At 36.7% G+C, this 24,553-nt stretch overlaps 1 pseudogene; it reads right to left on the reverse strand.

Moving 5' to 3' along the window:
• Nucleotides 1–604: 604 nt before the first annotated feature.
• The window catches only part of LOC128661605 (alkylglycerol monooxygenase-like), a 29,729-nt pseudogene continuing 5,780 nt past the window's right edge, over nt 605–24,553 (reverse strand).

Below are 24,553 nucleotides of genomic sequence, written 5' to 3' on the forward strand. Positions count from 1 at the left end.
CAGTTTTTCATTTTATATACAGTAAGCAGATTTTATGCGCAGTAAGCACTTATCATTTTAACACCCTGCTCTATGTGTTTTTTCCTTTATCCTCTATAGACACATCCCACCGTTGATGCACCCAACTTCGTTCTGGATATAATTTAATTTCCTTTTTTTGAGACTTATCTCTATCATATATTTATTCTATATTTTTTCTATAATTTTCTAGCAATATACAAAATGTATTTTTATTTTTACTATCTTTTTGGATTTTTTCTACCACACACTGATTATTTTTCACTTGGATATCCATCTCTGGACGGAATCTAACTTCACCTTTTTTACCTTCGGGAATAGGATTCAGACTCAGGGGCCGATTTAACATGCTGCAAATGCAGCAGTATCCACGTGAGCCGTCATAGTAAATCTGCCCCTTTGTTTTTTCTACATTCTTTTTCTCACTTCAAAAGACAATTAGTTCATATCATTGGGATCCCTCTGATTTTCTTATACCCTTGGATTGTTTATTTTAAAAAAAAATATTTAGACATTTATTTTTTACATTTTTGCATTATTTACACAGTTATCATGAATTGTTTCTAGTTTGAGAAAGAAATTGTGTTTAATCATGTTTTTCAGTCTTGGGGACAACTCTTTTTATGGCTTGAAATCCCCAGAATGTGATGCAAATTGAAAAAATGATCTGACAAATGAATTCAAATGAAGGAGTGTCTATTGTTAGGCAGTCGTATTTTTGAAGTAGCAAAAAAATAGAGCATCTGATGGTTTCTATCATGGCCGCATTTGATTTTTTTTCAAGAATAAACCCAAGAGGTGTTACCGCTAGCAGGATATAACCAATTCTCAAGAGAAGTGTTATCTGTGTTAACATCAGCTTGGCCTCAAACATGTGCTAATAAACAGCAAGCATTAAAATAAAATGAATTGTTGCATAAATCTGTAGATACATGGGCAATTGAGGATCATAAGGCTTTTCCTTACTAGTCACCTTAGGTAGCTCCTCAGGAAGACCAAGATGAGGCTTGCCTGGTCCCCATTCTGTACCTTTAAATATTTCAGATATTTTATTGAAAAAAAACTGGTGTTTCCCAAAACATGTTCCACATATAGATACAATGTTGTATCAAATATCCTGTCCCAAATTATCAGAGTCCGTGCATAATTTGAATCAATACAATATGGATTTCTTCCATGATGGACTCTGTGGTGGCTTGGAGTATTCAGGGTAAGTTCCAATGGCCCAAGATTATTTATTAACCAAGAAAAATATTTTTGGAGAACCGACTGCCTTAAAGCAGTGGTTAAGTTGTAATAATCTTCTGAGCTGTTATGTGTTTGATGTCCTGCCCCTTGTGGGTCATGCGATGAAACCAGTAGTAAACCAGTAGTATCCAAAATCTACACCAAGGAATGTCAGCCACCATGTCCAGGGAGAGTCCTAATGCAACTCAGCAAGTTTATAGTGGTTCCATATGTAGATATACATAGTCACCTTAAGACCTCGAAAGGCAACACCCCAGTATATTCAAGAAGAGTGTTGTCAAACAGAATGGTGATACTGAGCTGAATGCTGCTATGTATGCCACCATGTTGTAACGCACGTTGCTCACAGGCACAGCAGTCAGGTGATGTGCATGGCAGATAATTGTATAAATCAAGTTAAGATATGGATTATCAGAATGCTCCCTCACCTGTGGTGATAATCGAGTGCTGTATAAACATCATATGTGCCTCATATTTATATAAATAAACATTCAGTTTGTGCATTCATTGTTTTAAAATCAAAGCAGTCAAAACTTTATCTGCGTTAGAAGAAATACATCTGCACAGCTAGAGGAATGTTTGTTTTTGCTAATAGCAAGCAACACGGGGAGGAGGAAGGAGGGGGAGAAGCATGTTTGTTTGTTTGTTTGGATTGTTTTCAATGATGTTATAAATACTATGTTTTATACAGTCATAGGATTATATTTTATATATATAGATGATAGATAGATGTAGAAATATATATAAAAAAGAAACATAACATTTGGATTTAAATTATTTCCAGTAAAAACACGGTAAAATATATTACAAAATATTAAAATGTATTAAAAATATTTTTTTATTTTAAAATGTATTTGAGTGTAAAGTGAATATATGAGTGTAATAGTTTGTTTTAATTTATTTATCTGTTATTTGGTGTAACTTTTTTTAACCTTTACACTTTACGCTAGGTCTTCAGGTGCGCTAATCCATTGAGAGTAGATTTTGTTTGAAGAAGTTTGATACAAGGTATATAACTTTGTAATTAATTATATTGAACATGTTTACTCACCTATGTCTATGGGGTCATGTTTATGTTACCAGTACTTATTTATAACTGTGTCGATTGAGCATGTATAGGGTTAATAGGGGTGTGTATAGCACCGACCAATAACCTGTTATGATGTCCTTTTTAAACGGCACTAACCTGTGTCTTTTTAGGTCTATGTTTACGGCTTTCGCTGAAAAGCTTAAGACCGTTTAGCTGCTCTGTTTATGTGTCTTTTTTATTCTTTTTGGTTCAATAAACGTTTTGCTTTTATTTTGGAAATAGGATTGCTTTTTAATTTGTTCTATATATTCTTTAAATACAAAAGAGAGGAACTATACTGGGAACAGATTGTGCTTAAAAGCCCAGCCTATGGGATGGTCCCCACCCAGTGTGCAGCCTCTTTCTGCCCAATCTGTGCTTTTAACAGAAGAGAACTTTCCTGTAGCATTTCAGTCTAACCCCATTCAAAAAGACAATCCAGCCCCGAAATACCAGGCAATTCTCATCTGAACAAATATATATTCTTTTAGCCATTGAAGTATGTGCACAATTAGTAAAAAGGGAATATTCAATAGCTAATTGGGAAGAGTTTCATTCTGTATGTATGGAAAGAGAAAAAAGAAGACAACTTCAGAATTGGAGTAAATGGCATTATCAGCTATTTCACATTTACAATGGGAGATCTATGGGTATACATGAACGTGCACAAGCACTCCAATGTTTAAATTGTATCCTTGTTAGACAGTTCTGCTGAGGAGCAGGATGTTCATTCATGTCGAGCCTGCCCAACCACATTCTGAACAGTCTAGCCACACCCTTGACTTCATAGTTCTCCCCATGGAAAGCTTGGCTCCACTTCCTTTCACATTACTCCACCTTCTATGCTATCCATATCCATTCCTCCCTTAGGACATGATTCTCTAAAGCTCACCGGTCTAGTCCCTTTTAGAAATTCAAATTTAAGATTTTTGAAAGTTCTTAATTGTGATATTACAGTATAATGCTCAAAATATGTTTTTGTGGGATTTTTCTCCTTTTCTGCATGTTTTTATTAGTCAGGCCCTTACTACTTTGCTCAGAGAATGGAGTTTTGCAATGTACGTGTGTGACCTATAAAAAAGTTATTTCTTGAACTTGCACTGTGTCAGAGACACCCCAGAAGGAGACAAAGACAAATAGGTTTATGAGTTTGACATTAAGTTGTTTTAAGAGTAAAAGGCTAATTGCAAGTATCTGGTAAGTGAAGTACAAATCTAAACTAACAAACTACAATGAGAAATATGCTGGTTTATGAAGTATCTTTAATTTTATATATTTTAAAAGACTACACACTAAAGCATTTTTTGCCTTTTAGTGTACTATTAACATCAGAAGGAGCAGCGGAAATGACAAAATTAATTAATAAGAGATTGACAACCATCTCTAGAGGCACTAAAATAGAGCAACAGGCTGTTCCAAGTACCAATGAACCTATGATTTAACAACTAAAAGAAAACTTATTGTGTTACAGGAAATAGACACAAGTAAGTGTTTGTGTTCTGTTTGAAAGACAATGGAAAGGCTAGACACCTTGTAAATCTGCCAACCAATTAACCGAGTCTGGAGGATTAAATCATGACAATCACTGAAGGGAGTTGGAAATACTTCAAGAATAATTAAGGAACCAAGGAAAGTTTTATCAGGCCTAGAAACCAAGACCAGGGGTGCCAAAGCAGAGTTATTAATGCTATCATTACTTGTTCCCTTTAGATGATGTATAATAATCTTAAAGGGACAGTCTAGTTAAAAATACATTCTCATGATTCAAATAGGGCAGGCAATTGTAAACAACTTTCCAATTTACTTTTATCATCAATTTTGCTTTGTTCTCTTGGTATTCTTAATTGAAAGCTAAACATAGGTAGGCTCATATGCTAATTTCTTAACCCTTAAAGGCCGCCTCTTATCTGAATGGCGTTAGTTCATGTATGCCATATAGGTAACATTGGGCTCATGCCTGTGGAGCTACCTAGGAATCAGCACTGATTGACTAAACTGCAAGTCTGTCAAAAGAACTGAAATAAGGGGGCAGTCTGCAGAGGCTTAGATACAAGGTAATCACAGAGGTAAAAAGTGTATTATTATAACTGTGTTGTTATGCAAAACTGGGGAATGGGTAATAAAGGGATTATCTTTCTATTCAAACAATAAAAATGATGGTGTAGACTTTCCCTTTAATGTCAAGGAGTAGGGTGAGGTATCATAACTGATACATATTAATTGCCACCAATATTCCAAATTGTGTAATGATCCATCTTGAAATTCTTGAACAGTGAATAGGTTTTTTTTTTAAGAAGGTCTGGAAGTGGAGATATCAGGATTGGAAGTGTAATTCCAAAATAATCTTATTTGGCCTCTAGAATAACAGAGGAAATTATTATAAGCAATTTCACTTACAAAATCCTCTCTAATCATTCATCCCTAATAAATCATTTATATCATACTCTATGCTTAATTGCTTTATTACAACTATCCATTGCTAAGATAATGATAAAAGGGTATACTTCTATAAAGACTGGAGAAGGTTAACTCTCCAGTAAATGGTGATGGATGAAACCTTTAGACATACAAGTACTCTGTTTAATTGAGCTGGAGAATATTTGAATATAGTGCAGACCATGCACAACCTAGAAGCCACGTTTTGCATGAACAAATATACTGGAAAACGAAACTTTAGTTATCATCCACAGTTACTAATAACACTTGAAAAGTGTTGAATAGAATACAAGGAACTGTTAAAAGTGACATGTTGAAATATGGAACATGAGCAAGGCCTATCGTTTGATAATTGCCTGCTCTTTCAACTGGTATGTCTTGGCGATATAAAGTATAAGTGCATTTTAAAATAAATGCAAATAAAATAAACATGTTTTAGCAATTTATTACATTATCTATAGCATTATAACAAGCCTAGAGAGCCCCATATCTCCTTGACCTAAATCCCCTCTTTAAAATAAAGCCCCATATACATTTTAACAGCCAGGTAATCACTGTGGTTAATAGGAATCACTTGCTGTAAATAAATGTGTATTTATTTGAGCTCATGCAAATCAAAGTTATGTATATTGCTATAACAAAAGGCCCTAAATTGTATAAAAACAAACTGTTCTCTTCACTAAAGGGTTTAATAATAAAAAAAAAACACACTTTTGTTAAGATGGCAGCAATATACTACCTCCAAATAAAAACTATATACTCCTATATACTTATTTGGCGGTAGTATATTGCTGCCATCTATGGTGGAGGGTTGTCACTGGTGCATATTTGAAGTTATTTGTCTAGATTTTGATTGTATGTTTTGTGTCTTGTAGATAAAAAATCTGTCTTGAAGAAGGCCTTTGAATGGGCCGAAACGTCGACATTGTTTGATATAAAACTGCTTTTTGAAAATAAAGATCATATTCTTTTACCTGTTCTACAAGTCCTGTGAGTGCCCTTCATCTACATAGCTAACTTATTCATTATCTCAAGGATTGCACCCAGGCTATGGCTGCACAAGAGTGGAAGGAGTGCTAGGCTACCGGCTATAATATATATATATATATACATATATATATATATATATATATATATATATATATATATATATATATATATATATATAGAGAGAGAGAGAGAGAGAGAGAGAGAGAGAGAGAGAGAGAGAGAGAGATTTTTTTTTCACTGAAAAATGGTCTACAGTTTGGATTAAAAGTGACCAGCATCTAAAAACTCCAAAACAGATCTGCACAGGGAAAAAATGGCACAACATCTAATGGGTTAAAGACTAAGGTCTAGCAGATATGATATGGCCAGTTTTGACTAAAGATTGGGTCAGGTAAAAATCTAATAGTTGAGTCGTATTTGACTGAATAATATATAGGCAGCTATGGCTTTAGCTAGCCACTTACTTACTTTATTACTAGTGCAGTAATCCCAATGTAAGAATACAGTAACTTATATTTAACTTGTGTTTTGGATGCACCTGCAGCTCTTTCTGAAAAACATCATCTGCTAAAAGAGTAATAAACACAACCTTAAAAACTCTAGCAAGGTTTTTGTGGTCATGTGACCTCCTTATAGCCAATCAGGAGAGTCTCTTAGTTACACGTTAAATGTAATTATAAGGTGGTCACATGACCATGGGATGTTTTGGATAGAAAATAGTGTATATGTGTGCTAGAAGAAAGCTATAGGGTTAATTGTAATTTTAAATATTTGATGTATATCAAATGATCATAAGTGAAATGAAAATATTTGCAAAATGTTTGCAAAAATTTGTGCAAATTGTGTTTGCAAATTATTTGCCGATATAAAATATAAAATAATAAAATAGAAAATAATTTAAAAATGTGTTATTTGTGCTTTCATGAACCAAAATCTTCAACAAAGGATAACTATTTTTATGCTTGCATGTAACAAAATCTTCAACAAAGCATAATTATGTTATAAAAACAAAGGCTGACTATAATATCAAAAAATAATTGAATTAAAATGTTTTGTATGTGCTTACATAAAACAAAATCTTCAACAAAGGATATTGAAATACAAAAAAACAAACAGTTTAATACATTGTTATAACAATCTTATGATTGTATTGCTCATAAAAATTCTCTTTAAAATTAAAATTTACATAATGTGACCGGTCATTTTTTTAGTTTGATTGTACTATATATTCAATCAAATACAAAAATACAAAAAATATAAAATTACAAAATATTGCAAATATAATCAGTCTCAGAGCGCTTGAAAAATTTCCTTTTGGGAACTCTCCTTTTGCAAAATGTAAACGCCTGTATCAGTTAAATCGTTAGAATAGTAACTGAATAACAATGGTTTTAATTAAAAGGTCCAGCACTTAGGATTTTATCCTTTTTCATAGAAAGTTTAAAAGTGTCCCTTTAGTATTGTGGTACTTTTAACTCTTTAAGCTTAAAGGGACAGTATACACTCATTTTCATATAACTGCATGTAATAGACACTACTATAAAGAATAAGATGCACAGATACTGATATAAAAATCCAGTATAAAACTGTTTAAAAACATACTTAGAAGCTTTCAGTTTAGCTCTGTTGAAAAGGCAGTTGGAAAGCCCACTGCAAGTGGGAAATTAGACACTCCCCCCTCCTCCTTCTTTTGCATATGAAAAGACCCTTTACACAAACAGAAGCAAGCTGGAGAAGATAGCTGACGGTATTCAAATAAAACTTTGGGGCTTGGTTAGAAGTCTGAAAATCAGAGCAATGTTATTTAAAAATAAGCAAAATTATACATTTAAAAAAAAAAAAAACTTTATGGGCTTTATAAATAGATCATCTACAAAACATTTATGCAAAGAAAAAATGAGTGTATAATGGCCCTTTAAAAGTAGTAGGTGAGATGTTCTAAAATACCTTTATAAGAGTGTACTTGGAATTCACATTTGACTCAGATCTTTCTTTCACTCCTCACATTCATTCCTTGGCTAAAGCCTGCCACTTCCACCTCAAAAACATCTCTAAAATTAGACACTTCCTCACACAAGACACAACTAAGATTTTAATCCACTCTCTCATCCTTTCCCACCTCGATTGCTGCAACTCTGTCCTCTCTGGTCTCCCCAGCTGCCGCCTAGCTCCTTTACAATCCATAATGAATGCCTCTGCCAGGCTCATCTTCCTTACACGTCGCTCTTCATCGCTGCACCTCTCTGCCAATCCCTTCACTGGCTTCCTCTTGCCTCTAGGATCAAACACAAAATTCTCACTCTGACATACAAAGCCCTCCTCCCCCTATATCTCAGACCTTGTCTCCAGATACTCTCCCTCCCGTCCCCTTTGCTCTGCTCATGACCTCCTACTCTCCTCCTCTCTTGTTACCTCATCACACTCCCATTTACAGGACTTCTCCAGACTGGCTCCCATCTTGTGGAACTCTCTGCCTCGCTCCACAAGACTCTCCCCTAGTTTTGAAAGCTTCAAGTGCTCCCTAAAGACTCTACTGTTCAGGGATGAATACAACCTATGCTTACCTTTCTTTATACCAGTTCCTCTCCTCCATTACTATCCCCTGAACCCCCTTAGCATGTAAGCCTAAGAGTCCAGCTGTTTGTAGATCACCTTCTTAAGTGCTGACTACAACAGTGCAACTCTTGGCAGGGCCCTCTACCCATTTGATCCCTATAATTGTTTTGTTGTACTCCGCATTTGTTTATAGCACTGCGGAATCTGTTGGCGCTCTACAAATAACCAATAATAATAATAATTCACGTTAAAAGTTCATGTAAGACTTTGTATACAGCTGATAGCGGTATGCTAGCACACTACGCCTGGACTCTTACACCCCTTGTTAAAGTGCCTACCTTTTGCTTGATGTTGCTCTTTAGTTATTTACTTCTACCTGATAATATGAACAGAGCTTCAGCACGGGTGGTTGTGGAGTCTCGTAACATCTGCTTAGCCCACTCACCGCTTCTCCAATGTGGTCTGTTTAGTCCGTGTCACCTGATCCTGACACCAAGTAAGGAGGAATTTCGGGCGTATTGATCCGTAATCTGTGAAGAAAATCCTTACTCTGTGCAGAGTTTGTGGATGAAAAAGTAGTCCCATGGAAACCAATCAAATATGGAGTCATGACGACTTTAATGCTGTACACATACTCTATAGTATATTGATACATTAGTGGTATACACTATTTTGACAAATTCAATACCCTGATTATCTGTTATACCACTAAGGGATTCCCCTTATTGACCTTGAGGAGGTCATGGGAATCAATCAGATATCAGGGGTGGACCTCTGACGTTTCAAGGGTGTGGCTTCTCAGTAGTAGATTGAATGTTGATTTCTATTTAATAAGTGTTGGTTACTATTTTTATCAATTTTATTAGCACTAATAAAGTTTATTTTAGGCTCTCTAATATGAGGTTTTTGTATCTTTACACTCAGGTACTGTATTATTGGTGTCGTGGGCTGACTTACTGTTTCCCTTTTTAGGGTATTTAAGGATGCTAGCTTTTTTTCTTTATATAGTGCTGGAATACTGCCACCTAACACTCTCTGCTCTACTTGGAAGTCCTGTAAGGAGAGATAAGAACAACAACTTAAAGGGACAGTATACTGAAAAATAGTTTTTCGCTTAATGGGTTTACAATTGCTTTTTTACCAACTGCAGAGAAAATAAATGTATGAAAAAATAGCTTTTTATGTTTTTTTGTCTATATTATAGCTCTGATTTTGTGTTTTGAAGCCACAACCTAATAAAATGGGTTGAGCTTGCAGATATAATCAGATCTCATTACTGTATCACATTGTATACATATATCTGCTTCTTTATCTTATATCTGTCCATAAAACAATCACCAGTACTTGGAGAGAACAATGGAAAATCAACATTTTATTACCTTATCTCTGCTATAACCCACTGGAAGTCTAATTTCTTCTGCTGGCTGTGTTTGCAAAGCTTATCTATAGCTGGGACCTGCGGCCACAAACTTTCAGAATAGGTGGGGATACCACATGCTAAATCAACTATTTCAAATGCCAATATAAGGGGAAATGAGCTACTTGTAAACAATTTAATACACTCCAGCAGGTAAAGTGAATCATTGGGAACAAATTAAAGGGGAGAAAATTTTTGAGTAAACTGTCCCTTTAAGGACAAAGAGTGACTAGAACCTTAACTAGACACTATTTTATCAGAGGAGCAGGCATCATATAAATATTGGCACATAAACCACATTAAAACCTTGATTACAAGTGGAGTGCTATTGAAAGTACAGGGTGCACTGTCACAATTAAGGGGCAGCACTAAGATTAGAGTATAACCTGATATTACAAGTCCATGGTAATACTGAATTACCAGATAATGTCTAGCACAGTTGACATCTCTTTAGCATGCCCTATACTTTCAATGGATTGCGTTAAAGGGACATGAAAACCCAAATCTTTCTTTCATGATTTAGGCAGAACATACAATTTTAAACAACTTTCTACTTCTATTATCACATTTGTTTCGTTCTCTTGGTATCATTTGTTGAAGGAGCAGCAATGGACTTCTGGTTTCTAACTAAACACATGAGTGAGCCAATTACAATCGGTATATATATGAAGCCACCAATCAGCATATAGAGCCTAGGTTCTCTGTTGCTCCTGAGCTTACCTAGATAAACCTTTCAGCAAAGGATAACTAGAGAAGGAAGCAAATTAAATAATAGAAGTAAATTGGAAAGTTGTTTAAAATTGTATGTTCTGTCTGAATTATAAATTTCTAATTATGACTTTACTGTCCCTTTAATCGTTGCTCTTATTACAAATTGTGAGTTATGTATTGCCCTTGAGTACAACACATAACAGCGCTAAAAAAATAGCGTGGAGATTATTATTATTATAATTTATTTGTAGAGTGCTAACAGATTGCTTGCAGATTGAATTGCTTGCTATGTAGAATATAGAAAACCTTTGTTTCAGATGAATTTACCTGAATATTTGTTGCCTGTGCTATACAGTATTCATTTAGTTTATATATATATATACCTATATATATATATACAGGTATACCTCACTTTACAGCGATTCGCTAATACAGCGCTTTGTGGAGCTGAAGTTCAACCTCCAAGGATTTTGAAACAGTGCTGTAATCATTGTGAGATTGCGAAAAAAGTGAATGGCACTATTTTGTTATGCTTAGTTCACTCTGTTAACAGCATTGCAGTGCAATCTTTGTCTCAGTGCTAGTCTGGCAAATTGTACTACAGTAATTGTCACTATTTTACAGGTACAGTATTTATTGAATACTAATTGAATACTGTGCTGTGCTAGTGTTAAACTAAACATAGCACTATTGCACCTCTAATATATGTTAGTTCAAACATGTTTTCAAGATTTTAAACACTGAAAAGAAAGCTATAACTGCCTTGTTTCACTTTAAGACGGTTTTCACTTTACAGCGGGGCTCCGGTCCCTAAGCCGCTGTATGAGCGGGGTATACCTGTATATATATATATGTGTGTGTATATATGTGTGTGTGTGTGTGTGCTATAACCTGCAGAATAAATTAAGTACATAATTAGTTTCCTTATTTTCATGATTGCTGTATCGACATCATCTTACACTTTTTAATCATGATCTATTATATATTTCTGACTATTAATGCTAGCAGCATCTCTAACAGCAATCTAATGCATATTTCAAGGCTGTTACAATCAGTTTCTCTTTTTCTTGATTAATTTTCTGTTGTTCACTTTCTTACATTTTGTGTGTTGAAATATCCTTTCTATCAAATGCTTCTGATTCTAGCTAAAAGCAATATTCTTCATAGATATCATTTGCAATCCTGAAAAGGTATCTTTGAATGATTTTATGTTTCCTAAAGGTGCATTCACACCTTCAGCCCGAAACATTGTATGTAAAACATTGTATTAAATGTAATATTTTATTTTCTACAAACAAAATTAACTTATTTGTTGAAATGCTGACTAAAAATAAAAGCAAAAAATATATACATGAAAGGACATCATTTAAGCATTTCTTTTTCTTTTGCCTTAAAAGATCCATGCGGTCAAAGTTTCCATTGGGAGATCCTGCCCACATGCATTGAGGGCTTCTGGATCACTATTCCACTGCCAGAATTTAAGATTGCACACACAATTACTTATGCAACCCCACTCACTGCTTCAGCACAACCAATTGCACGAGAGCAGGGTTTGTCATGCATCCTGGACGAACAATTTAAAGCTGTTTGATATTAGCACATTCTGAGGTTGCAGACATGTTTAAAGTACATAAAGCATGTCATTTTCCAATTAAATTTGATTATCTAATTTGCTTTATTCTCGTGGTATCCTTTGTTGGAGGAGCATTGCATTACTAGGAGCTAGCTGCTGATTGGTGGCTGAATATGTGTCTCTTGTCAGTGGCCCACCAGATGTGTTCAGCTAGCTTCCTGTAGTGCATTGCTGATTCTTAAAATAAATGATACCAAGAAAATTAAGCAAATTTGATAATAGAAGTACATTAAAAAGTTGTATAATATTGTATGTTTTGGGCTAGATTACAAGTGGCCTTCTATCAACTGTGCAAGGTTTACGTACGCATTCGCAAGCTCCTTGTCGTGGTTTTTGCACCCACCCATATTACAAGTTCAGTGGTGGTTATATTATCATGAACTAAGCTTTGGGAGCTTTTGAAATATTTTGCTTCCTACCTTTTCAGTCAGCCACAAAAAATACTATTCAGTGCTCGTATTACAAGCTTCTGGATAATATGCGCATGGCCACACTTTCATGAAAATGTTGACTTTTTTAACCACAGCTCCCACCTCTGGTTAACTCCTTTGGCTTATTTGTTTTAAATATGTTTCAGATATAGACGGTCAAGAATCATTACTAAGGTGCTCCCATAGGTCTAGTGCACTATAAATTACACAAACATCATAGCCAATATGTCCCAGCCAACCACCAGTGTAGATTGCTTTTGCTGTTTGATTACCATTGTGTATCAGTGCTATTTTTGCTTTGCTAATTGGTTTTGCTATTTGGCTCTGCAAATAAGGGGGTCGATCTGATAAAAATCGTCGCCCGCAAAAGCCGGCGACGCCAATAATTGCGCGGATTTGGTATCCTATATACGGCGTAAGCTAGAAGTTACGCGCGTATATTTCTGCCGTCGCCCGCAGTTTTTTGGGCCATAGGCAGGTATACCAAACCCGCGCAGTTTGGTATCCAATATGCAGCGTAAGGACTTACGTGGCGAAAATGGAGAAAACTTACTCCATTTTCACCTCGCCACAAAAAGCAGCCGTAAGAAGCCTTACGCTGACTATTGGAGCCCCGTAACTCCCTAAACTAACTAGAAAATAAACCTAACACCTAACGCATGCGCAATGTCTATCTCCCTGTCAACCGCGATCTGCTAAAATAAACCTAACACCTAACGCATGCGCAATGTCTATCTCCCTGTCAACCGTGATCTGCTAAAATAAACCTAACACCTAACGCATGCGCAATGTCTATCTTCCTGTCAACCGCGATCCCCCCCCCCCCGAAATCCCTAATAAAGTTATTACCCCCTAAACCGCCGCTCCCGGACCCCGCCGCCATCTACATAAACTAACCCCCTACTGTGAGCCTCTAAAACCGCCGCCATCTACCTTATCTATCCCCTAATCTGACCCCTTACACCGCCGCCACCTATATAAAAATTATTAACCCCTAATCTAATCCCCCTATACCGCCGCCAGCTATATTAATATTATTAACCCCTAATGTAAGCCCCTTACACCGCCGCCATCTCTATTAAAATGATTAACCCCTAATTTAATCTACCTACCCCGCCGCCAGCTATATTATCTATATTAACCCTAAGTATATTATAGTTAATATAGTTATTACATTATATATATTAACTATATTAACCCTAATTATATTAGGGTTAATATAGTTACTATAGTATTTATATTAACTATATTAACTCTATCTAACACTAACACCCCTAACTATATTTATATTAAATTAATCTAATTAATTTATAAACTAAAATATTCCTATTTAAATCTAAATACTTACCTATAAAATAAACCCTAAGATAGCTACAATATAATTAATAATTACATTGTAGCTATGTTAGGGTTAATATTTATTTTACAGGTAAATTGTTAATTATTTTAACTAGGTATAATAGATATTAAATAGTTATTAACTATTTAATATCTACCTAGTTAAAATAATTACCCAATTACCTGTAAAATAAATCCTAACCTAAGTTATAAATACACCTACACTATCAATAAATTAAATAAAGTACAAACATCTATCTAAAAATACAATTAAATTAACTAAATTACAAAAAAAACAAACACTAAATTACAAAAAATAAAAAAAAGAAGATTACAAGATTTTTAAGCTAATTACACCTATTCTAAGCCCCCTAATAAAATAATAAACCCCCAAAATAAAAAAAATTCCCTGCCCTATTCTAAATTAAACATATTTCAAAGCTCTTTACCTTACCAGCCCTTAAAAGGGCCTTTTGTGGGGCATGCCCCAAAGAATTCAGCTCTTTTGCATTCAACAAATACAATCCCCCCCCACATTACAACCCACCACCCACATACCCCTATTCTAAACCCACCCAAACCCCCCTTAAAAAAGCCTAACACTACCCCCCTGAAGATCTCCCTACCTTGTCTTCACCACACCGGGCCGAACTCCTGATCCGATCCGGGCGATGTCGTCCTCCAAGCGGCAAAGAAGAATTCTTCCTCCGGCGATGTCATCCTCCAAGCGGCAAAGAAGAATTCTTCCTCCGGCGACGTCTTCCTCCAAGCGGCAGCAAAGTCTTCATTCTTCCGGCGGCATCTTCAATCTTCTTTCTTCGCTCCGCCGCCGCGGAGCATCCATCCCGGCCGACTGCTAAACTTGGAATGAGGTACCTTTAAATGACGTCATCCAAGATGGCGTCCGCCGAATTCCGATTGGCTGATAGGATTCTATCAGCCAATCGGAATTAAGTTAAAAAAATCTGATTGGCTGATTGAATCAGCCAATCAGATTCAAGTTCAATCCGATTGGCTGATCTAATCAGCCAATCAGATTGAGCTCGCATTCTATTGGCTGATCGGAACAGCCAATAGAATGCGAGCTCAATCTGATTGGCTGATTGGATCAGCCAATCGGATTGAACTTGAATCTGATTGGCTGATTCAATCAGCCAATCAGATTTTTTTAACTTAATTCCGATTGGCTGATAGAATCCTATCAGCCAATCGGAATTCGGCGGACGCCATCTTGGATGACGTCATTTAAAGGTACCTCATTCCAAGTTTAGCAGTCGGCCGGGATGGATGCTCCGCGGCGGCGGAGCGAAGAAAGAAGATTGAAGATGCCGCCGGAAGAATGAAGACTTTGCTGCCGCTTGGAGGAAGACGTCGCCGGAGGAAGAATTCTTCTTTGCCGCTTGGAGGATGACATCGCCGGAGGAAGAATTCTTCTTTGCCGCTTGGAGGACGACATCGCCCGGATCGGATCAGGAGTTCGGCCCGGTGTGGTGAAGACAAGGTAGGGAGATCTTCAGGGGGGTAGTGTTAGGCTTTTTTAAGGGGGGTTTGGGTGGGTTTAGAATAGGGGTATGTGGGTGGTGGGTTGTAATGTGGGGGGGGGGATTGTATTTGTTGAATGCAAAAGAGCTGAATTCTTTGGGGCATGCCCCACAAAAGGCCCTTTTAAGGGCTGGTAAGGTAAAGAGCTTTGAAATATGTTTAATTTAGAATAGGGCAGGGAATTTTTTTTATTTTGGGGGTTTATTATTTTATTAGGGGGCTTAGAATAGGTGTAATTAGCTTAAAAATCTTGTAATCTTTTTTTTATTTTTTGTAATTTAGTGTTTTTTTTTTTTTGTAATTTAGTTAATTTAATTGTATTTTTAGATAGATGTTTGTACTTTATTTAATTTATTGATAGTGTAGGTGTATTTATAACTTAGGTTAGGATTTATTTTACAGGTAATTGGGTAATTATTTTAACTAGGTAGATATTAAATAGTTAATAACTATTTAATATCTATTATACCTAGTTAAAATAATTAACAATTTACCTGTAAAATAAATATTAACCCTAACATAGCTACAATGTAATTATTAATTATATTGTAGCTATCTTAGGGTTTATTTTATAGGTAAGTATTTAGATTTAAATAGGAATATTTTAGTTTATAAATTAATTAGATTAATTTAATATAAATATAGTTAGGGGTGTTAGTGTTAGATAGAGTTAATATAGTTAATATAAATACTATAGTAACTATATTAACCCTAATATAATTAGGGTTAATATAGTTAATATATATATAATGTAATACCTATATTAACTATAATATACTTAGGGTTAATATAGATAATATAGCTGGCGGCGGGGTAGGTAGATTAAATTAGGGGTTAATCATTTTAATAGAGATGGCGGCGGTGTAAGGGGCTTACATTAGGGGTTAATAATTTTAATATAGATGGCGGCGGTGTTAGGGGCTCACTTTAGGGGGTTATAGATATAATATAGCTGGCGGCGGGGTACGGGAGCGGCGGTTTAGGGGTTAATAACTTTATTAGGTTGCGGCGGGGTAAAGGAGCGGCGGTTTAGGGGTTAATAGCTTTTTTATTGTTAGGCTAGTGAGGGGGGATAGCGGATAGAGGGTTAGACAGTGCGGGCTATGTTAGGGAGGCGTGTTAGACAGTGCGGGCTATGTTAGGGAGGCGTGTTAGACAGTGCGGGCTATGTTAGGGAGGCGTGTTAGACAGTGCGGGCTATGTTAGGGAGGCGTGTTAGACAGTGCGGGTGTTTTAGACTTTAGTCAGGTTTTATAGGCGCCGGCAGATTCTAACGTGGCGCAAGTCACTGGCGACGCCAGAAATTTGTACTTACGCAGATTTCTGGACATCGCTGGTTTGTGAGACTTACGGGACGTTAGCATCTGACGGCGACCTATATGGGATGGCTCGAGTTGCGAGCTGAAACTGCGGGCGACGCCGGTTCCCTCGCTTGCGCCGCAAACTGCGATCTATATCGGATCGCGCCCAAGGATTTCAAGTTAGCATATTTGCTTGCTCTAGGACAAGTTAGTCTCAACAGAATCATGTGGGTCAGGCACCAAGAACAGAGGCACAGGGAACATGTGAGACTGGAGAGGCCCTTGGCCAGGGTGAGAGCACCAGTGGTGAACAGGGTGAGGTGCACCTTGGATTCACTCAGTGATGCTGAGGTGTTTGGCATGTATAGGCTCAATAGGCCTCTACAATGTCATAAAGGATAACTTAGAGGCACTGAGGTGTATGCACACTGCTATTCCTGGTATGTTTTGATGCCCTGCTGCATTCACGTGTTGGCATCCAGAAATTTAAAGTCCACAGATGGTTATTTGAGTGGTTTGGCTCAAGGAACATTCTCTGTCACTTTTTGGAAATTTCTGAATGCCATGCACAAAATATTCCCTTAAAACAAGGACACCTGGTGTGACCTAAAGAGAGACATCTATGCACTTTCTCGCATTCTAAATGTGTTGGGGGCAATAGATTGCACCCATATTGGATTGCGGGCAATAAATCGCAAGCACCTTCATTCTCTCAATGTGCAGTTTGTGTGCAATGCCCACATGCACATTATGACGAATTCATCATATGTCAGATGTTTTTATGGACTATGGAATATGTGCAAACATATACAGGGACGGTGAGGCAAACCACTACTATTGTGGTCTGTGATCACATTCCGGTGTTGAGTTTGTGACAGAGCTTCAAGCAGCATCTAAACTGATCGCCCGCTCTGTTACACAGTCTATTTCTATATTCTTTTGTATTTTAATTGATTGTTTTAATTTAACCTGAAGTTCCAGAGTTTCCTTGAGAGCCGAGGGGCTTTATACCTATCAGCCTTAAAGGGACAGTAAACCTCAAAAATAATGTTATATAATTCTGCACACAGTGCAGAATTATATAACATTATATTAGCCTTATCTTTATAAAACCTAATATTCCCTTTGATTTCTTTTAAAAAATGACAGTTTTTCAGAGCTGTTTAGTTACAGCCCGGCCCGACCGCGCCATTATACACAGTGCAGCTCGCTCCTGCTCTGTCTGACAGCGGGAGCGAGCTGCACTGAGTTTAATGGCGCGGTCGGGCCGGGCTGTGACTATACAGCTGGCCCGATGCGCTGTGTGAAAAAAACAGACCCGCTCAGAAGAGCACAGAGAGCGGGTCAAAAAACAGTCATTTTTAAAAAAAAAATCAAAGGGAATATTAGGTTTTATAAAGATAAGGCTAATATAATGTTATATAATTCTGCACTATGTGCAGAATTATATAACATTATTTTTGAGGTTTACTGTCCCTTTAACATCTGAGCTAGATTTCACTATTGTATGCTTTCTCTCTTCTTTGGGAGGTCCTTGAATTCAACTGCTATCAAGGGCTGACTTTCTTTCAAAATGACTGGCTCCTGTATGGACTATAGTTTTAATTTCCAAATTATCATATATCCTTTTATTTTGGGGGGACTTACACTTATTATTTGTTTATAGTATTTATATATATATATTTAAGTGTTAAAGGGACACTGTGCCCAAATTTTTTCTTTTGTGATTCAGATAGAGCATGCAATTTTAAGCAACTTTCTCATTTACTTCTTTTATCAATTTTTTTTCGTTCTCTTGATATCTTTATTTGAAAAACAAGGCATCTAAGCTGAGGAGCCAGCAAATTTGTGGTTCAGAACAATGGACAGCAATTGTTTATTGGTGCTGCCCAATAAAGGAGGACAACCCAGCAAGGACAACCCAGGTTGTTCACCAAAAGTGGGCCGGCATCTAAACTTAAATTCTTGCTTTTCAAATAAACATACCAAGAGAATGAAGAAAATTTGATAATAGGAGTACATTAGAAGGTTGCTTCAAATTGCATGCTCTATCTGAATCACAAAAGAAAAAAATTGGGTACAATGTCCCTTTAAGTGTTCACCTTTATATTTTGTTTATAACATTATGAATGTATTTGCAACATTTCCTGGTTCCGCACACAATACACATATCATCAGGCAGTCAAGGTTGTTACAACAGTTTGAGGACAGAAGGTTTCCTCATGGATGGCTGGTTGGTGAGTGCAAATGCACACATGCAACACATATGTACAGTGGGCAGGATTGCACTTTTACATCAAATGCACGCATACATATGTGTTGTAAAGGTCTCTAAGGCTATAACACGTTATCTTTAACTGTATGTCTCTCTTGCACCCCCTGTGTTTCACTATATTTATCATATTGCATGTGCTAGCCTTCAAAACACAACACCATACATTTAAATAGACAGTGTATGCTATGCATCATGTGGTTAAGGAACCAATAGTTTAGGATTGGGACTGACTCTATTAACATTTATGTACAATATGTTTTCATCATACCTTGTCTGTCAAAATATGCAACTTAAAACAAATGACCATTTATTATAACATGATTATATTTATAAAAATGTATTAAAGCACTATGTAGCTGGTCTTAGTCATGCACTATGAAAGTCGTTTCATAACTCCTAAACATAAACAATCACCAGCGTTTGACAATCATAATAAATAGAAAGAACATATGTTCCACAAGGGAATGTTTATGGGTTTAGAAAGGGTTTTTTTAGTGAATGACAGCTACATGGTGCTTTAATACAGATATATAATCATACTATAACCAATTGCCATTGTTTTGGCGCTGCGCATGCGCAGAACACATTTGGTGCATACCTCTATAAGCTGCTTATTTCCACAGAACACTGTTTTAAAAACTCACAGTTTAATTAGGATGTGTTTTTTATGACTTGAGATTATCATTGAGCATTCTAGCCTTTTAAATTATTTAGGATTTTCAAATTTCATAATAAGAAACTTTCGGCTAGATTTAGAGTTTGGCGTTAGCCGTCAAAACCAGCGTTAGAGGCTCCTAACGCTGGTTTTGGGCTACCGCTGGTATTTAGAGTTTTGTAGGTAAGGGTCTAACGCTCACTTTGCAGCCGCAACTTTTCCATACCGCAGATCCCCCTACGCCAATTGCGTATCCTATCTTTTCAATGGGATCTTTCTAACGCCGGTATTTAGAGTCGTGGCTGAAGTTAGCGTTAGAAATCTAACGACAAAACTCCAGCCGCAGAAAAAAGTCAGGAGTTAAGAGCTTTCTGGGCTAACGCCGGTTCATAAAGCTCTTAACTACTGTGCTCTAAAGTACACTAACACCCATAAACTACCTATGTACCCCTAAACCGAGGCCCCCCCCCATCGCCGCCACTCTATTATAATTTTCTAACCCCTAATTTGCCGACCGCACACCGCCGCAACCTACGTTATCCCTATGAACCCCTAATCTGCTGCACCTAACACTGCCGACCCCTATATTATATTTATTAACCCCTAATCTGCCGCCCCCAACGTCGCCTCCACCTACCTACAATTATTAACCCCTAATCTGCCGACCGGACATCACCGCTACTATAATAAATGTATTAACCCCTAATCCGCCTGACTCCCGCCTCAATAACCCTATAATAAATAGTATTAACCCCTAATCTGCCCTCCCTAACATCGCGGACACCTAACTTCAAGTATTAACCCCTAATCTGCCGACCGGACCTCACTGCTACTCTAATAAATTTATTAACCCCTAAAGCTAAGTCTAACCTTAACACTAACACCCCCCTAAATTAAATATAATTTAAATCTAACGAAATAACTCTTATTAAATAAATTAATCCTATTTAAAGCTAAATACTTACCTGTAAAATAAACCCTAATATAGCTACAATATAAATTATAATTATATTGTAGCTATTTTAGGATTAATATTTATTTTACAGGCAACTTTGTATTTATTTTAACCAGGTACAATAGCTATTAAATAGTTATTTACTATTTAATAGCTACCTAGTTAAAATAATTACAAAATTACCTGTAAAATAAATCCTAACCTAAGTTACAATTAAACCTAACACTACACTATCAATAAATTAATTAAATAAAATACCTACAATTATCTACAATTAAACCTAACACTACACTATCAATAAATTAATTAAGTACAATACCTACAAATAAATACAATTAAATAAACTAACTAAAGTACAAAAAATAAAAAAGAACAAAGTTACAAAAAATAAAAAAATATTTACAAACATTAGAAAAATATTACAACAATTTTAAACTAATTACACCTACTCTAAGCCCCCTAATAAAATAACAAAGCCCCCCAAAATAAAAAAATGCCCTACCCTATTCTAAATTAAAAAAGTTCAAAGCTCTTTTACCTTACCAGCCCTCAAAAGGGCCTTTTGCGGGGCATGCCCCAAAGAAAACTGCTCTTTTGCCTGTAAAAGAAAAATACAACCCCCCCCCCCAACATTAAAACCCACCACCCACATACCCCTAATCTAACCCAAACCCCCCTTAAAAAAAACTAACGCTACCCCCCTGAAGATCATCCTACCTTGAGTCATCTTCACTCAGCCGAGCCACCGATGGAACTGAAGAGGAGATCCGGAGCGGCAGGAGTGATCCTCCAAGCGGCGCTGAAGAAGTCTTGAATCCGATGAAGTGATCCTCCAAGCGGCGCTGAAGAAGTCTTCCATCCGGGCGATGTCATCTTCCAAGCGGGGTCTTCAGCCAATCGGAATTCGAGGGACGCCATCTTGGATGACGTCCCTTAAAGGAACCGTCATTCATCGGGAAGTCGTCGGTGAAGATGGATGTTCCACGTCAGCGGGATGAACATGGATCCGGAAGAAAGAAGATTGAAGACCCCGCTTGGAAGATGACATCGCCCGGATGAAAGACTTCTTCAGCGCCGCTTGGAGGATCACTTCATCGGATGGAAGACTTCTTCAGCGCCGCTTGGAGAATCACTTCTGCCGCTCCGGATCTCCTCTTCAGTTCCATCGGTGGCTCGGCTGAGTGAAGACGACTCAAGGTAGGATGATCTTCAGGGGGTAGTGTTAGGTTTTTTTAAGGGGGGTTTGGGTTAGATTAGGGGTATGTGGGTGGTGGGTTTTAATGTTGGGGGGGTTGTATTTTTCTTTTACAGGCAAAAGAGCAGTTTTCTTTGGGGCATGCCCCGCAAAAGGCCCTTTTGAGGGCTGGTAAGGTAAAAGAGCTTTGAACTTTTTAAATTTAGAATAGGGTAGGGCATTTTTTTATTTTGGGGGGCTTTGTTATTTTATTAGGGGGCTTAGAGTAGGTGTAATTAGTTTAAAATTGTTGTAATATTTTTCTGTTTGTAAATATTTTTTTATTTTTTGTAACTTAGTTCTTTTTTATTTGTTGTACTTTAGTTAGTTTATTTAATTGTATTTATTTGTAGGTATTGCATTTAATTAATTTATTGATAGTGTAGTGTTAGGTTTAATTGTAGATAATTGTTGGTATTTTATTTAATTAATTTATTGATAGTGTAGTGTTAGGTTTAATTGTAACTTAGGTTAGGATTTATTTTACAGGTAATTTTGTAATTATTTTAACTAGGTATCTATTAAATAGTAAATAACTATTTAATAGCTATTGTACCTGGTTAAAATAAATACAAAGTTGCCTGTAAAATAAATATTCATCCTAAAATAACTACAATATAATTATAATTTATATTGTAGCTATATTAGGGTTTATTTTACAGGTAAGTATTTAGCTTTAAATAGGAATAATTTATTTAATAAGAGTTAATTTATTTCGTTAGATTTAAATTATATTTAATTTAGGGGGGTGTTAGTGTTAGGGTTAGACTTAGCTTTAGGGGTTAATAAATGTATTAGAGTAGCGGTGAGGTCCGGTCGGCAGATTAGGGGTTAATACTTGAAGTTAGGTGTCGGCGATGTTAGGGAGGGCAGATTAGGGGTTAATACTATTTATTATAGGGTTATTGAGGCGGGAGTGAGGCGGATTAGGGGTTAATACATTTATTATAGTAGCGGTGAGGTCCGGTCGGCAGATTAGGGGTTAATAATTGTAGGTAGGTGGAGGCGACGTTGGGGGCGGCAGATTAGGGGTTAATAAATATAATATAGGGGTCGGCGGTGTTAGGGGCAGCAGATTAGGGGTTCATAGGGATAACGTAGGTTGCGGCGGTGTACGGAGCGGCAGATTAGAGGTTAAAAAAAATATGCAGGTGTCAGCAATAGCGGAGGCGGCAGATTAGGGGTTAATAAGTGTAAGGTTAGGGGTGTTTAGACTCGGGGTACATGTTAGGGTGTTAGGTGCAGACATAGGAAGTGTTTCCCCATAGGAAACAATGGGGCTGCGTTAGTAGCTGAACGCTGCTTTTTTGCAGGTGTTTGTTTTTTTTTCAGCTCAAAATGCCCCATTGTTTTCTATGGGGGAATCATGCACGAGCACGTTTTTGAAGCTGGCCACGTCCGTAAGCACTGCTGGTATTGAGAGTTGCAGTGGCGGTAAATATGCTATACGCTCCCTTTTTGGAGCCTAACGCAGCCCTTCTGTGAACTCTAAATACCAGCGGTATTTAAAAGGTGCGGGAGAAAAAAAGCATGCGTAGCTAATGCACCCCTTTGACTGCAGAACTCTAAATCTAGCCGTTTGGAAAGAATTTGAAAAAAGAAAATATCTTAATTTAGTTATGCAATTTATGTTTACAATATTTAAATTAGTAATACAAAATGTATGATATCTTGTTTTACATATAACATTGGGAATATAAAAAAAAATATATCTTATTCTAATTTATCTTTGGTGATAAAATGCAGTACTGGGAGTTTTTTGAAAATATAATGATATATGGCCTTTTGCACAGCAAGGATGATTGCTGTGGGATCTCCAGGTTCCTGAGGAGATCAATCCAAGGGGAAAAGGATGAGGATTATCTCTATGAGGGACCAGACCTAGAGAAAGGAGTCAAGTTCACAGATGATTCTATGTCACTTTACTAGGTTATCAAAAGAACATGTCAAAAATATTATTATATAATTTTGGGCCAATTGAAATTTCTTTTGTTAGATTCATGCCCCCCCCCCTTTTTTTTAATGAAATTTGCATTATAATATATGATTGTTCTTTATGTGACATTGGCCCTAATGATAATTCTTGACTTCACCTACATCAACCAAGCAGAGGGTAAGCATTCCCAATATCACTGTATAAACTGCATGCAATTGTTAGTGTTAGTGACATGACAAACATTTGGACATAGGAATTGTACTTTCAAAAAATGTATTTCTAATTTCCTTTTATCTTTTTTAGTAGCTATATATGCAATTGCATATATTAATGTAAATTCTCTTCTTTTTATATATTTTTCTTTAGTGACAAACGTTTCCCATAAAGAATTAGCCATGGATGAAAAAAAAAAAGACTTTGGTGATTCATGTTGGCTCTCAACATATTTTGGATTTGCATAATGGTAGATATATTTTCTAAAATGTAATTTCATTCAGAATGTCAGAATATAAATACAGGCCTACGCAACCCAGTCACTTACAGATTTGAGGGCCAATTTAAGAATGTGTGAGTGGACATGATCCAATATTGCGGATCATGTCCACTGCACATCGATAAATGCCGACAGCATACACTCTCAGCATTTATCAATGCACCAACAGTTCTGGTGAACTGCTGGTGCAATACCGCCCCCTGCAGATTCGCAGCCAATCGGCCGCTAGCAGGGGGTGTCAATCAACCCGATCTGATTCGATCGGGTTAATTTCCAGCAATGTCTGTCTGACCACCTCAGAGTAGGCGGACAGGT

This window comes from Bombina bombina, chromosome 1 (assembly GCF_027579735.1).
Source record: "Bombina bombina isolate aBomBom1 chromosome 1, aBomBom1.pri, whole genome shotgun sequence".
NCBI classification, from domain to species: domain Eukaryota; kingdom Metazoa; phylum Chordata; class Amphibia; order Anura; family Bombinatoridae; genus Bombina; species Bombina bombina.